The sequence below is a fragment of the Zingiber officinale genome, chromosome 1B (genome assembly GCF_018446385.1).
Source record: "Zingiber officinale cultivar Zhangliang chromosome 1B, Zo_v1.1, whole genome shotgun sequence".
Classification (NCBI taxonomy): Eukaryota; Viridiplantae; Streptophyta; class Magnoliopsida; order Zingiberales; family Zingiberaceae; genus Zingiber; species Zingiber officinale.
In genome coordinates, this window is record NC_055986.1 from 70,109,416 (window position 1) to 70,126,471 (window position 17,056).

The following is a 17,056-nucleotide window of genomic DNA, read 5'->3' on the forward strand; positions in this document are numbered from 1 at the left end:
GATTGACGTTCTCAATATGCCATAAAATAATTAAAATGACAATAAAAACAAACTGAATAAAAACTAGCAAACACTAATATGAAAATAAGCAAAGATACGACATGGTAAATGAAAACAAGCAAAGCAAACGAAAGTACTGAAGATGTAAAGAAAAGAAATGCAAAGGACTCAGGCTGTGTAAACACTCCCCCTACTTAAACTTTTCATCGTCTCGATGAAATCAATATGGTAGAGGAGGTGGGGGACAGGGAGGTCCTCGTCCTCGTCAACCAGAAGGGAAACTAGGGAAACCAAGGGTCTAGCCAAGGTACTCATGGTAGTGGTAAAGAGCGGCTACCTGATGTCTAGTGATATCCATGGCCTCTATAAACTCTCTCATTCTCACCTAGTCAGTATCATGATCCTGAACAAACTCGGCCACCTAGCCTTGGAAATTCCTCATGATTTAAAAATGATCACGTACCTCTTGAAACTAGTCATCTGATAATTTGAACCGCCCCTCCAACATTTGTTGTTGGGCACTGTGCTTCTCATGAAGCAAATCCAAAGAGGCACGAAAATTAGAAAAATCAAATCTAGTAGGACCCATACCATAGGCAAAAGAATGCCTACCAGGTTTTTGTTATCTGGACAGTTGTGGGTGTCCAGATGATGAGGGCTCAATGTGGGGCTTAGTGTGGGGATCGGTGTCCTCTAACAGGGGGAACAAACTCGGGAGTTACATTAGTAATAACCCAATTAGCAGGGTTGCTAACTGTGGTACGCTCGGGATAAGGGGTATTGGAAAACCATCTTTTCTAGGAAAGCTAAACCGGTTCTCATCCTGGTATATCACTTTTATGGTAAAATATGCATCGATATTGATCTTGTTGTTGCCATGAATGACTTCCAACTCATCAAGTTCACAACCTAGATTTATAGCTATTTGGGTGATCAATACACCAAAGACTATCAACCTAGAGGTTCCTTTCCAGAGTCTCACAAGGTTTTGTAGAAAATGGAAATTAGTATCAAAATCAACTTTATTGAGCATAGCCCAAAGACAGTAAAGTTCTACCTTTCTAACTACCCCATCACTATCCCCTCTACCAAATATGATTTTGCTCATTACACGGTGAAGGTATCTGAATATGAGATTTTGTAGGTGGGAAGTTTTAGCTTTAGAGGGATCTATCAAAAATTGAATTAAATTTACGAGATCTCTTGGTGGGTAGGCCAAAATATTTATTAAAATTACTAAATGTCCACTAAAATTCTTGGTTCATCAATCTAAAATTGATAATGCTAATATAATCCTCTTTGGAAGTGAAGTGGACCTCAATTGAACTTAAAAACTCAAGAACAAGGTGGGAATATGTTGGTAGATGTGTGTACATCATATCATTCCAATCAAAGGTGCTAATCGTCCAATCTATATCATCCTTAATACCCAAAACATTCATGGCAGTTGGATCCAAATATCTAGTGCAAACAATTTTTCTAACAATAAGAGAATTATATCTAGATTTATGTTCTTTATTTCTAAAAATAATATGATACTCATTCTCATTATCTTCGTTGTGTGCACTCCTCTTGCCTTTGCCCTTTGATGTAGCTTTTCCTTTGACTTTGTCCCCTCCTGATTCTTTTCCTCCACTAGATCCGCTACTTCCACATCAGATTCTTTTCTAAAGAAAAGATATGATGGGGAGATAAGTGAGGGAGAGTGATTAATTTGAGAAAAAGGAGGAGAGATTTTGTGAGAAGAGGTAGATCTTGAGAAATGAAGAAGAAGAAGAAGAAGGTGAGGGATTCTTAGACTTGAATTTAGATTTAGAATTTAGATCTAGATCTAGATCATGGAGAAAGTGAGTCTAAGGATCCTTAGTGAAGAAATTGTGAGGTGGATGAAGAAGTATTAAGGAGAAAAAGGATTGGAGAGAATGGGTGGAAATAATGAAGTTTGGGGTGGTGTGGCGACGGACAAGGTCATGGCACAACCTTGTCTGAAAACACGGCCCGGTCGAGGGTTTCTCCATATGGCCATGTTGATTGACACGACTAGGTTCTTCTTCCTCTTGGCTAGGTTCACACGGCCATGCCGATTGATACGGCCAGGGTCGGCTTCCTCTCTTGCCAGCTTCACACAGTCATGTGGATTCACATGGCCGCCCTCTTCTTCCTCTCGGCTAGGTTCACATAGCCATGTGTAAAATACTGAACCAGATAATAATTAAATAATAAGGTTTAATAGGATAATAGCCTTAATATAATTTTTAGAAATTTTCTAGGATTTAATTGGAGCTCGTATGATGTAATCAGAGGGGATGCATTACTGGGCTTGAGAAAAGCCTATTTGGAATACCCAGAGGTGGGAGTTGATTGAGCAATGGATCTAGGGTTTAATTTTTAAAATTCCTATGTTATAAGGTTTCGCCCGTGCCCTAGCTCCCCACACAACGCTGAGCCTCCCTCTTCCCCGAGCCCTCACACGGCACCACCCCCGCCTCCTTCGCCGGACCTCTTCCCCCTAAGCCATCGTCGGTCTCTTCTCCCTCGAGCCACAGCAGCCTGCTCTCCTCCTCGCGTGAGCACCGCAGCACCGCCTCCTCTGCCCTCGCCGAACCTCTTCTCCCTCATGCGAGCACAACCGACAATCTTTCTCCCTCATTCGAGCACCACGGACCACAGTCGGTGACTCTCCTCTCTCGAGCGCAGCTGCCTCTCACCGCCAAGCAGCAGTGCCACCGGGGCATCTCTCCGAAACTATCTCCTCCTTGAGCTCGCGACACCACTGACCCTTCTCCCCTTCTTCACGCCGCTGAGCCCTAGTTCTCCTCTGTCGTCCCTCTTCTATCCAAGTACTCCACTTGGCCATGCCCTAGTGGAGATCTTGGGGAGGGTGCGGTTGATTCTGATCCATGGTCAGCACCGATAATTGGAGAGGAGTTGGTAAGGGAAGCTATGTTTGTTGCTAGATTGTTCGGTGTGATGATTTCTTGATCTCTTCTTGATTCGATCAGGGAGGCATTTCCAGTAGCAGCTAACTCGGTTTCGGCAGCAACATCCCTAGTTGTGGATCAATAGTAGGAGTAGTGAGACTAAGGTAAGGAGTAGAGAATTGATCTTGTAGTAGATCATTGGATAATTTGGGTTTAGATTTGAATCTGATTGAGTAGTGGAACGATTAGGGTTAAGGAAACTAACCCTAGTTGACCAAAGGACTGAATTTAGGAAGGGTTAATGTCTACGATCGGTTAGAGTTCTCCTTAATTAGGTTGGGTATTTTTTTTAGCTATCTAATTCATTTGAATTTAGCTAAATAAAATATATATATATTGATTGATGCAGGACTCTGATTTGAGACGATTGTCTCGACGTTGGATTTGGTTTGGCATGATCTTCACAATAAAGGCGGGTACTTCTTGCTTTGTTTCTTTTAGTACTTTGACCTTGGTACATGAACTATTTTGGATAAGAAACTGTTTTTACCTTGACTCCACTCTCATTTTCCTATGCTTGATAATTCTACTTGATCTTTGAGAAACTCGTTTCCATATCTATACAGTCTCTCGTTGTTGTTCATGATAGGTAGCAGATACTAGATACTATGGTTGTATGCTTTGACTGTTGTTTATTTATGTACTATATTGAGCATGTTGGCTTCATGTAGCATACCTAATTTTTGCTTATATTGGTATGATGATTATTGTTTATTTATGTACCGTATTGAGCATGTTGGCTTCATGTAGCATACCTAATTTCTGCTTATATTTGTATAATGACTGTTGCATTTGGCACATTATATCATAGCATGCATGTCAACAACAAATTCTCCCTTGCGGTCGAGAGAGTCGTTGACCAGGGTGCATCCTTGGCCACTCGAGAGAGTGGTAGCTGGAGTTGATGTCGCTTGTCCTGTCATGCTTTCACTTGGTAACTCATAGGTAGTGATAGCTGGAGTTGCAAGCAGCAGGGACCCCCGTCGCAGATGTAGCTAGTTAGCTACTATGCAATTGCCCCCTTGGCCACTCGAGGCAGTGGTAGCTGGAGAGGTGTATAGTCTGTCACTGACCCAGCCTCTCGACCATATAGGGGTCATGGTGCAGAGAGGTAGGTGGGAGTGACCATCCGTGCACACGTTGTTATTATATTTGCTTTGGCTGCCACTATTTACATATGCTGTTATTGCTTACTTATTGCTATTGTTCACTTATGCTGATATACTTCCTTATGTTGAGATATGCTCTTATTGTAGGTGTTTAGACATTGGTTTATTTATTGGAAATGTTTATATACCTTACATGTTACCTTTGTAGCTATGAGCTAGCAGATCAGTACTACTTCTGATCTTCTATTACTAGCCTAGGATATGATTTTAAGTATGAGTATTTATTATGGTTTTATTTTAATATCTGCTACTTCCCTTATGAGACTGTAATTCCTTTGACATTCTCTATTTGTTTATTTTATTCATTCACTATCTTACCTTTACCCGCTGAGTTCCAATACTTACCACCTCACAAACTAGTTTTCTTTCGCCAGGTAATAGGTAGATGATTGAGAAGTTGTTTGGAGAGTCCTGGCTGCCAGCCCCATGTCACACTTGAGGATAGTTTTTTTTTGGTTTTGTTACTGTTTGGGTGGTATGTTAAATTTTGCGTATGGTGCTTTTGAATAAGTCGATGTGGATTTTGGAGTCTAGTCTGGTGGTTGTAGGTATTTTAGTTAGTGACTTGGTTGGTCTTATATTCGTTTTTCTTTGTGATTTTTCCACTGTGTTTACTTCCAACCGTGTGGGTTGTTATTATACTGCATGGTTGTGCGTTTACTTTCAGCCGTGTGGGCTTATTATACTGTGTGGTTGTATGTTTACTTTCAGTCATGTGGGCTTATTATATTGCGTGGTTGTGTTTATATCCAACCGTGTGGGCTGTTGAATCTGTTATATGTTGTGTGTATGTATATTGGTCCCAATTGTCACCGGTATAGGGGAGATGCTGCCGGATTTTTTTCTGATAGGGACTCCACTGGGGCGTGACACCATGTGAAGTCACACAGCCACCCTCTTCTTTCTCTCTGCCAAGACTACACGACCGTGTCAAATGACATGGCCTAGTCCTTTCCCTTCTCTGCTAGCTTCACACGGTCCTCTAAGGTCATACAGTTAGCTCTTTAGGGTTTATAAGGGTTGAGTTTTCTCCTTTTTGACTTCGTCGATGCCTCCACACCCATGAGGTGATCATGGCTAGCTCGTGGAGGCCGCACACAACCTAAAAATGGAATTAAAAATGGTTAAGACAAACTATAGACAAAATAAAAAATTGAATTAAACATAAAAACCCTTGGGTTGCCTCCTAAGAAGCACTTGTTTTAGATCTTTAGCTCGACCCCATCTTCATTGATACAGATTATATCCTTGGAGGCATGACTTCCCCACCTAAGGTTGCTACTTCAAGCTCTTCCTTCATCCTTTCCCTTGGTGGGCAGATATATTTTTTGGCTTTTATTTGGGAGTCTCCATTCCTCCATTGCCGAACTAGGAGCAACATCCAACGATCTCCCATGAGGATGTAAATTTCATTCTTCCAGTTGGTGAGCATCCACCCTATTATTGATATTGTAAAATACTGAAAATAGGCAAATATTAATAAGGAAATTTTACGGAATTTTAGGAAATTTTTCGGGAATTTTTCGGAGCTTGTATGGGCGAGTTAACGGGGGATAAAAATTTGGGATTCCGGGAAAGCCTGTTTAGGCTACCCCAATTAAATGAGGAAAAGTTGAATTTCTAAATTCCTTTTCTTTATTTATTTTTCTTTTTCTTTATTTTCTTTACTTCCTCTCCTCCTCGCCGAAAACCCCTGCACGCCCGAGCCATTCCCGACGCCGAGCCCTAACCGGCGCTCACGGCGGTTTTCTCCACTTCCTCTTCTCGGTTTCCTCCTCTCCTCTTACATCTTCTCCTTCTCCCGACGCTGAGTAGTGCCGAGCCCTAGGTGCCGACGCCGCCGACGCCCTCTGCGAGCCCCTTTCTCTTCCTCCTCGCCTAGCGAAGGCGCCGGTCGCCAGACACTCCTCACCTTGCCCTAGATCGGCTTCTGCACCATACTGCCGACATCACAGCCGAGGTCCCTTCTTCTTCTTCTTCCCTGTCTCGCCGTGGAGGTCCCAGTGCCGCGGTTTCCTTTGTCTTAGCCCGGCCGACCGACGACTTTCCCTTCCTTCCTTTGGTCCGACGAGATACCGCCGACCTTCCTTCTGTCGCAGCCACCACAGGGAGCATTGCTGCCACCTGGTGTTAGATCTTTTCGTTTATTTCGGCCAAGAGTTTCCAGACAAGTTGTACCGGTTAAACAAGCTTGATCCGGCTAAAAGAAGAGTATCGATTTGGAGGGTAAGTAGTTGGTTTAGAGGATTATACATTAGTAATTTTAATCTAATGTTTAGTAGTGAAGTTTTCCAGTGGGTATAGTGTGCTGTGGGTTGTTCTTGGATCCGGCAACAGTGGTGATTTTCAATCACTAATTCCAGCAGCTTCTTATTCTAGAACAAAGTTGTGATTTAAGGTAAGCTAGAGATCAACATGTAGTTTAATGATGGTTTTGAATGGTATCATTAGCTGGTTATGAGTATTATGAGGAAATTGAAATTTTAAAGGTAATGTGTTGAGGTAAGGAATAGAGGACTTGTTTCAGTTGTAGTAGCGTACACAGGAATTTGATATGTTTTGTAGTTGGACAATCATGTGTATGTTGATTAGGTTTATGTGTTTTTGAAATTAGGGTTTTGCCCTAATTTAGGGTTAAAGAATTATTTAGCTATTTATATAAATTTAGCTAAATAATTGTATATCTATTGGATACAGGACTTTGACGCGAGACGGGTATCTCGGAGTCAGATTTGGACTTTTCTTATCGGAGGCGGGTACTTTTGACTTATGTCATTTGATATACATAGTAGTGAATTTAACAAGTTGCATTAATTATGTCCTTTATTTGTTTCGGTTAGTCACTACCCAATATCTGATACATGATTGATTGATTTCTTGATTTGCATCCCATGTATACTTTATTTGTTTATACATGCTTATAGGGGGTAGTGATATGCCATGCTTCACCATGTTCAGGACCTAGGTTTTTATACCATCTGTGTACCTTTGATTCGATATGATTCGTTGACCTAGGGTGCACTTTTCTATATATATGGATTAGGTCAGGATGTTTTTATGGTTATTGCCATGCACCATTTGCATGATTGCATGCTGTGCGATAGTTCGCTCCATTATTGTTGAGCCCATCGCCAGTTACATGGATCTGCACACACCACCACTCATGGGTTAGTGGTCGATTCAGGCAGAGTGTGTTGCAGCAAGGACTCTGTTAGACACCGTTGGTCCGCTCATGGGTAGTGTGACACAACGTGTTATCCGGCAGGGATTCCTCCCCGTCATCCTGTACCGGGAGTTGAGAGCATTGCGCTCCCCCATTTATGATTTGGGGTAGGAGGATAGGTGTACTCCGACAGCATCCCGTCCACTCGGTCACTCATCAGGAGCAATGACGACAGAGTGCACGGTTGTCACAGCCCTACCCACTCGGCCTCACTATTGTGTGAGATGGTTGACTGGCGTCAGGGGTGACCAGGACGCATCATTGGCATCATATGCATGATGCATTTATTTTTTGTATTTGTAGTTGCTGCATTTATATGCTGCATATTGTTTGGATACCTATGTTTGACATGCATACAGGATTTCTATATCACTCGGACTGTTTGACCTTATACTCAGGTCTTGGTTAGTACAGTTTCTCTCCTATTTACCTCAGATTGGCATTTATCTTTATTTCATCAGGAGACTGTACGCATGATTAGTGCTAGGTGTTATTTCCCTACTTTGTATATCAATTGTACCTGCTGAGTGTTGGACTCACCCCGCCTCCATTGTTGTTATATTTCAGGATGATGCTGTCAGGAGAGAGTTCCAGTTGCTAGTCCCCTGCAGACCACCAGCTGTAGTTGTCTTTTGGTATTGTTTTGTTTCTTATTTGACTATGTTTGGACTTAGTCTTGTGTTGGTTTTACTTATGGATTTTGTATGAATTTCTTATCATTGATGGTTTTGGTATGATTTGGTTTTATTTTACTACATGCCTGCCTGGACGGCAGAAGAGGTGAGTTCGTCGGATTTGAGCTTTACGAGTGTAGTGGAGTAGGGTTGATTTCGAGTCAGGGTATTATCTTTCTGTTTACTTATATAAACTGCGTGGTGATGGTTTATTTTGTTGTTATTATTCCAGCCGCATGTGGCTGAGGTATTTTGTGCTTGTAGAAAAGTTTCAGATTGTCCACCGTACAGGGGAGATGCTGTCGAAATTTTCTCGGACAGGGACTCCTCTGGAGCGTGACAGATATGGTTAGAAGATTCAGACAATTTAAATTCTAACCTTTCCTTACTTATCACCAAAGATAGCATGAGATTTTTAACATCAATCATAGCACCTACAATAGCAAGGAATGGTCATCCCAATATGATTAGAATTTTTGGGTCTTCCTCCATATCAAGACCACAAAATTAGTGGGTATGATGCACTCACTCACCTCTATTGGCACGTCTTTGTTTATACTCATAGGGTACCTGCATGAATTATCAACTAATTCCAATGCCATAGTGGTGAGCTTAAAGTTTTTCAGACCTAGCTTATTCCAAATAGAATAGGGAATAAAGCTAACACTTGCCCCCAAATCACATAAAGCATTTTTAAAAATAGTGGTCCCTATCTTGCATGGGATGGAGAAGCTTTCAGGGTCTTGTACCTTGGGTGGTAACACGTGTTCATGTGGTTAGCACTAACGGTCTAACTCAGGTTTTGATAAATGACAAATTAGGTTAAGTTAAGTTTGTCGTTGTCTAACACTCTGATCGAGTGTGCAGGCGAAGTCCAGACAGGTCGACGAGCTGACCGGATGTCTGGCATGAAGCCCAGCTAGGTCAACGGGCCGACCGGATAGCTGGCACGAAGTCCAACTAGGTCGACGGGCTGACCGGATAGCTGGCACGAAGTCCAGACAGGTCGAAGGGCTGACCGGACGTCTGGCTGATAAGTCACTGACGCGTTCCCGGGAAGGGAACTTAGGCGCCGATCTGACTTAGAACCATTTCGGGACTCTAAGTCGAGAACTTGACTAGATTCCGGTCTCGGAGAGACGGAATCTAATTAATACTCTCTTTATTAAATTATAAGTGTTGGGATTTTTGGGCCGCAAAAATTGCTTTTTCGCGTTGCGGAAACCCCAATTCCCATGCCACCGGATCCGTGCGAAGTAAAAGAAAATAAAATTTTATGAGTACGAGTTTCTTACATCTAGATCTACACTAGAACTACATGGTTAAGAGATTTACCCTTGATGTGAAGCCCTTCGCAATCCCGCTCGTCCAAACGTTCGTCGGATCTCGAGATCATCAAGTGTACGATCCTCTATGTGTATCCACACGAACAAACTAAGGTGGAGAAGACCAAACAAAGGTGTGCTAGCACCTTAGGTGGTTCGACCAAGGAGGTGGAGAGGGAGAGGAGAATGAGAGGAGGAAGAAGATGAGAGTTACTTTTCTTGAATGAAAATTAATCCATCCATTCAACCATAAGTGGCCGGCCACTATTAGAGTTGTAACCTCCATTCTCATTTAATGTGGCCATTAAAGAGGAGATTTGTAACCTCCATAAGGTGGCACACACTTGTGCTAAACATGATGATGTGTAACACCATTATTGGCCACTTAATGCCAACTCACAAATGAGGTGGCAAATGGTCAAGTCTAATGTTACGCTCCGCAAGTGTACGGAAATGTCGCAAGTAATATAAAAGATTATCGTATCCACAGGGACTGGAATAAGCACTAGAAATGTCTCAATGCGAATTAGCTAAACAACTATCCAATCGTTTCAAAAGCAAAGTAAAGGTAAACAATTCTAATATTAGAGATCAACAAACAAGAGTTTAGTGTTTTGGGTTATGATAAAGGGAGATTCTAGGAGTTTCGGTTTCTTTGTAAGATTTCTTGAATGTAAATGGTTCACCAATTCTTATTCCTCAATTGCCAAACATGTAGAAAGTTGTCGGTTCCCTCTTGCAATAGACAACCGGCTAAGGACTGAGAAATGTATCTAAATAGGATTAATGAGACATGAACCTACGTTGTCCTTACACAGAAGCGCACCCATTACTATGCCTTCCTCGGATATCAGCATAGAAGCCCACAACTTATTAATCTATAAAGATACAAGAAGCTAATCATAGAATCCATCCTACTCTCTTGAATATTCCTATTTCCTCTTCAAGATTATCTCTCAAACGTCCTTACACGGGCTTGCACCTGTCACGTGGATCCCTCGGATGATCGAGTGAGAGTTTATCTTTACCAAGTCCATAAGAAATCCAAACAATCAATCAAGAATGAGAATTAAGCACAAACCAACATCAATCATTCAAGATCTAATTGATACAAGCAAGATAATGTCATTGAAACAAGAAAATGGCAAATCCATAAGAGATTACATCAATCCATCATACAAATACTCCCTTATTTCTAGAATACAAGATCTACTCCATGAATCGAGGAAGAAAACCCGAAAGAATAGAGATTACAAGCATTCCTTGAATCCCCAATCCAAAAAAACAAGAAGAGGGGAGAAGAGAAAACTTATCTACGAAGAAGCCTTGTCTTCAGATCCAATCCTCGCTCCGAAGCCGGAATCGTCGAGATCTCCCTTAGAATCGCCCAGAAATCCTCCCAAGAATGGGAGGAAACCACCAAATCTTGCTTTCTCCCAAAGGGGGAGAGATCCCCTTTCAAATCATGAAGGAGGGTTTAAATAGAGGAGGGATTCGGGCGCCACACGGCCCCGTGACACGGCCGTGTGAGATTCACACGGCCATGTCCACTTCCCTCTCTGCCTAACCTGCACGGCCGTGTGACTCCACACGGCCAGAACCCTTCTACTCTCTGGAAATGATACACGGCCGTGTGGTGCACACGGCCACAGCCTGCTTGGTCTCTGGAAATGCTACATGGCCGTGTGGTGCACACAGCCACAGCCTGCTTGGTCTCTGGAAACCTCACACGGCCTTGTAGATCCACACGGCCATGTAAGGCTTCTGCTCTGGTTGGCTTCAAATCTTGACACGGCCGTGTGAGGTTCACACGGCCATGTCATCTTCCTCTTCTGCTGGTGCCAAAACTCCACACGGCCCGAGCTCCATCCCAGTGCATGGCCGTGTGAGGTACACGGCCTGGTGCTTTCTCCCTTTGTTTCCTCCAAGGCTTGCCCAAAGATGTAAATTCTTCACCAAATCGACTCCTGCGTACAGTAAATGCACAAAAAGCAGATCTCCGAACCAAAAGAGTAAATATGCTAAAAGGAAAGCTGGAAGTATACAAATGCATAGATCAAGCATGCTCAAAGTATGTAAATGTGCGTAAAAACATGCATAAAAGAGTATATAATCTACGCACATCACACCCCAGACTTAAACCTTTGCTTGTCCTCAAGCAAAATGCTGCAATCTAAATTCATATGTTCTATAACACATTCATAAAACCCAGTGCACTTTCCTAACTCTATCAAAAAGTTTCATTTACAAGCATGATCATGGAAACAAGTAAAGTATGGTTCAAGCATAAGAATCTTGTGCGCAGTGTAAAAGTAACTCAACACCCTTCAAGTTTCAATCCATGTCCTAGTCAAGTCGTCATCAAATTTGAATTCCTAATGTTTCCAGTGAAAGACAAGTAACCAGTGATAGGCACTTACTTACCATTCACTTGGTTCATATTTCTCAACTAACCCAAGGTCTCAAAGGTGTGCTCAATCTCAAGAGAAACTAAACAGTCATTTCCCCAGTAACCTAACTCGGTCTCAAAGGGGTGACTTGCTAGATTCCACTCATGACAACTGTTTTTTATATCCCTTATTGTGTGTTTTTTTTTAAAGTGTTTGCATTGTGCAAAACTTATTCACAAATGTACTTTTAGCACACATGTTGGGATATTTTGATTTTTCCAAATGAGCTTTAATGATTTGAGCCTCATCCAGTAACCAAAATGAAAGTTGAGAGATCACCATGGAAACCAAGTACTAAGCAAACAAGATGAATCATGACTATTTCAATGACATCAACTATTCAAGCATCAAGCACAAGTGTAGTGAAGATAAAATCCTTAAGGTTGAACCAAAACTAAAACTCATCACCATAAGATTCTTAGCTTATTAATGCTTCCCAAGATAGAAAAAAGAACTACACAAAGTTTACTAGTAGCATCATGCGAACATCATGAATCGAGACAATAATCGTGCTAACATTTCACTTGAATCCAAGAAAGCATATAAGTGAAGATTTGATGTTCTCAAAATTTTTTTGCCATGATTATTTCAAAAACAAGAAAAATAAAGCAACAAGCAATGAAAATAAGAACCAACATTAAAAACTAACAAAAACTAAAAACTGAAAACCAAACTAAACAATACATGACACCCCCCCAGACTTAAACATTTCATCGTCCCGATGAAATCAGTATGGTGGAGGAGGTGGAGGTGGACGAGGGAAAGGAGGTCTACGACGTGGTTGGCCAATAGGAAAACTAGGAAAACCTGGAATCTCACCCAAGGATCTATGATACTCATATAAAGCATCAACTTGTTGGCTAGTAAGCATCATACTCTGCATAAAATCTCTCATCCTAGCCTGATCAGTATCATAATCCTGCACAAACTCGGCCACTTGACCTTGAAAATTCTTCGTAAACTGAAAATGATTTTGTACCTCCCTAAACTGATCATCAGATAAAGAGAAGCGCCCCTCCAACATTTTTCGTTGGGAATCTTGCTTCTCATGAAGTGATTCTAGAGACGTACGAAAATCTGAAAAATCGAACCTAGAAGATCCCGTGCCATATGCAAAAGAATGCCTAGCAGGCTCCATGAAACTAGAAGGCTGCGTATGTCCAAATGACGAGGGCTCATGATGTGGCTCAGTGTCTCCAGGTATAGAAAGGTTATCCTCAAAATCTAACTCAGAAATTACCCAATTAGCCCGGTTACGAATAGTAGTTCGTTCAGGAAAAGGAAGAGGTAAAGGAGAACCACTCCTCCTAGGAAACGCGAAACCATTCTCATCCCGAACGATCATTTTCATAGCAAGACATGTATCAATGTCAATCATATCATTACCATGAATTATTTCCAACCCATCAACATCAAGATTTAAATTACAAGCTATTCGGGTAATCAAACCACCAAAAACAATTGATCCCGATGATGCCCTAGCCGATCTCAATAAGGTTTGAACAAAATGAAAACCAGAGTCAAATTCGACCTTATAAAGCATAGCCCATAAAGCATAAAGCTCTATTTTCTTAACCACCCCATCACTCTCTCCCCTACCAAAAATAGTTTTACTCATGACTCTATGTAGGTACCTAAAGATGGGGTTTTGCATATGGGAGGCCTTAGCTCTTGAAGGCTAATAAGGTTGATCTAACCCAGTTATTGCATTCCAAAAATAATTCCAATTAAACCTTGGATCAAACCTACGAGGGCTACCGATGGTTATTCCAAAACAAGAATTAAAGTCACTAAATGCCCATAGAAATTCTTGATTCATTAATCTAAAAGAGATTTTTCCAAAATAATCATCTTCATTAGTAAAATGGACATCCAATGAACTTAAAAATTCCAAAACAAGACGAGGATATGTAGGCAAATGTGTGTACATAATATCACTCCAATCCAAAAACCCAATCATCAAATCTACATCTTCCCTAATTCCAAGCATATCAAGAACAGTTGGGTCCATATATCTAGTACACACTATCTTTCTATTGACAAGAATTGCAAATCTAGTTACTTGATCATCAATTCTGAACACAATATTGAATTCATTGTCATTACCTTCGTTGCGTGAAGTCCTTTTGCCTTTGCCCTTCACTGGTTGTTTTCCTTTGTCTCTTGATGGCTCCTTCTCTTTGTCTCCACTAGATCCACCACCTCCTTTGCGTAATCTCTTCAAAATATTGAACATCTTGATGAGTTTAGATGGGGGAAGAATTATTTAGAGTTGTGGAGCTTCAAAGAACAAAACTTCAAAGAACAAAAGATCTTAGGTTAAGAGAACAAAAAGTCCAAGTCTTAGAGAGGAGGAGAATCGGATCTAAGAGATCTTGAGAGATTAGAGAGGAGTTTTTAAGAAATTGGGAGAGAAAGATATGTTTTGGAGAGTTGGGGGTGTGCGGAACACGGCCAAGATCTGGCCGTTTGAGGTAGGAGGTAGACTTTAGTAGTTCTCCTACACGGGACGTGTAGATCTACACGGCCTCCCCATCTTTCCTCTCGGGATTCTTTGCACGGGCCGTGTAGATCCACACGGCCTCCCCCTCTTCCTTCTCTGGATTCCTCGCACGGCCGTGTCTGGGACACGACCTCTCCATCTTTCCTCTCGGGATTCTTTGCACGGCCGTGTCTATGACACGGCCTATTCCTTTTTCCTCTCGGGAGATCCCACACGGCCGTGTCTGGATGACATGGCCTAAACACTTCCCTTCTCTGCAACCTTTGCCTGGCCGTGTATAGCACACGACCCGACTCTGTTTTGCACCTAACCTGAAAACAGAATCAAAAGAAAGCATCAAACTAAAAGAAATTACAATACAAATCAAAACTAACTAAAAGAACCCTTGGGTTGCCTCCCAAGAAGCGCTTGTTTAAGGTCTTTAGCTCGACCAAACTTAATCATTCGCTCCTTTTCCTCGCCCTTGGAGGACAGATATACTTTTCGTTTCCGTTGGGAGATCTTCTCCCAACATCTTCCACCACATTGTCTCCTTCATTTGGTGGCCTTCCATGAGGATGGAAATTCCATTCCTCAAGTTTATAAATGCTTGTCCTGCTACAAGCATTTAAAAGAGACGAGACATGGTTAGAGATATTAGATAAATCATATTCCAACTTTTCCTTACCAATTACCAAAGAAAGCTTATGATTTTTGACATCAATTATAGCTCCAGCTATAGCAAGGAAAGGTCTTCCTAATATGATAGGAATCCTAGGGTCCTCTTCCATGTCCAACACGACAAAATCTGTGGGAATTACATTCCCATCCACCTCTACCGGCACATCCTCTATAATACCCAAAGGGTACCTGCAGGAATGATCGGTAAGTTGAAGTGCCATGGTAGTAAGTTTAATGTTTTTGAGACCTAATTTATTACAAATTGAATAGGGAATGAGGCTAACACTCGCCCCCAAATCACAAAAAGCTTTTTCAAAAAACTCTTTTCCTATGTTGCAAGGAATATAAAAGCTCCCTGGGTCCTTCAGTTTTGGAGAAGTGTTCTTCTCAAAAATAGCACTACATTCCTCACTAAGCGCAATGGTCTCGACCTCTCCTCTTTTTCTCTTATTTGACATGAGATCCTTCAGAAATTTGGCAAATCTAGGCATTTGTAGAATAGCATCAATAAGAGGTACCTCTACACAAATTTCCTTAACCTTTTCTATAAACTTGCCAAATTCTTCATCCTTCTTGAGCATTGTAAGTCTCTGAGGAAAATGGACAGCTTTGCTCTGATGGTTCAGTGGAAGAGTCTCTTCAACCTCAATGGTACTCTCCCCATTAGCTTGAATCTGATTCGGTATAGGAGGAGAGAGCTCTTCTTCTTTTTGTTTCCCTTTTGAAGCAGTCACTTGGGAGTCTCCCAAGGTCCGTCCGCTCCTAAGCTCAATCCTATTGCAATGCTCCATAGGATTCACATCAGGTTTTCCTGGAAGCTGTCCTGGTGCTCTGGATGATGAGGAAGCTAGTTGGGCAATTTGACTATCCTGAATCTTTTGATGCTTTTCAGAATTATCCATTCTTTGAATGAGCTTTGCTATATCTTGCTTCATTTCATTCTGAGTTGAGATAATTTCTTCAAGCATCTTTTCAACATTTGACTTTGGTAAGCCTTGAGAAGATAGATGTTGAAAATTTTGTTGCCCAGCTTGAAAATTTGGTCTTGCCCCCATAGATGGTCCTTGATCTTGATTATTTCTGTAAGAAAAATTTGGATGACTCTTCCATCCAGGGTTATAAGTATTTGAGTATGGGTTGTTCTGCCTTTGATTGTAACTCATGATTGCATCACATTGTTCATGTTGATTGATTTGTGCAGTGATAGCTCCAAATGGACATGAGTCATTTGAATGCTCTGAACTCCCACATACTTCACAAGATGTACTAATAGCATTGACCATATTAGCACTAGTCCCCATATTCTCAAATTTCTTTGTAAGAGCGTCCAATTTTGCAGACAAAAGAGTGACTGCATCTACATCAAACTTCCCTGATGCTTTAATTGTTTGGTTTACAGAGGAATAGCCACCACTTCTTTCATTTGCCCATTGATGATGATTTTGTGCTACACTTTCAATGATTTCTTCGGCTTCATCTAAGCTTTTGTTCATAAGTGCCCCTCCAGCAGCTGAATCAAGGGACACTTTGGTATGATAATTGATACCATTGTAAAAAGTGTGCAACACTAACCATCTTTCCAACCCATGATGTGGGCATTGTCTGAGCATACTATTATATCTATCCCATGCTTCAAAAAGAGATTCTGAGTCAGTTTGCTTGAAGCTTGCAATTAAATTCCTCATATGAGCTGTTTTGCTTGGTGGATAGAACTTATCAAGAAACTGTTGCTCACACTGCTCCCTAGTGGTGATGCTGTTAGGGGCCAAAGAATTCAGCCATTGCTTTGCCCTATCTCTTAAAGAAAACCCAAATAATAATAATCTTACTGCATCTGAAGGAACTCCATTCATTTTCATGGTACCACATATTTCATAAAAGACCTCTAAGTATTGATTAGGGTCCACATGAGGTCCTCCACCAAATTGGTTCTGCTGCACCATAGATATGATTGCGGGTTTGATCTCAAAGTTATTAGCCTCCACTGAAGGTCTTGAAATACTAGATCGGAAACCTCTTGCATAGGGTGCTGCATAGTCCTTGAGTGGTCTATTTGCCATGCTCAAATGTT

At 41.5% G+C, this 17,056-nt stretch overlaps 1 non-coding gene across 1 annotated transcript; it reads left to right on the forward strand.

Moving 5' to 3' along the window:
- Window positions 1-16,566: 16,566 nt before the first annotated feature.
- LOC121994557 lies at window positions 16,567-16,672 on the forward strand. Its single transcript, XR_006115774.1, has one exon. It is a non-coding gene; the product is annotated as a small nucleolar RNA R71 (small nucleolar RNA).
- Window positions 16,673-17,056: the final 384 nt, after the last annotated feature.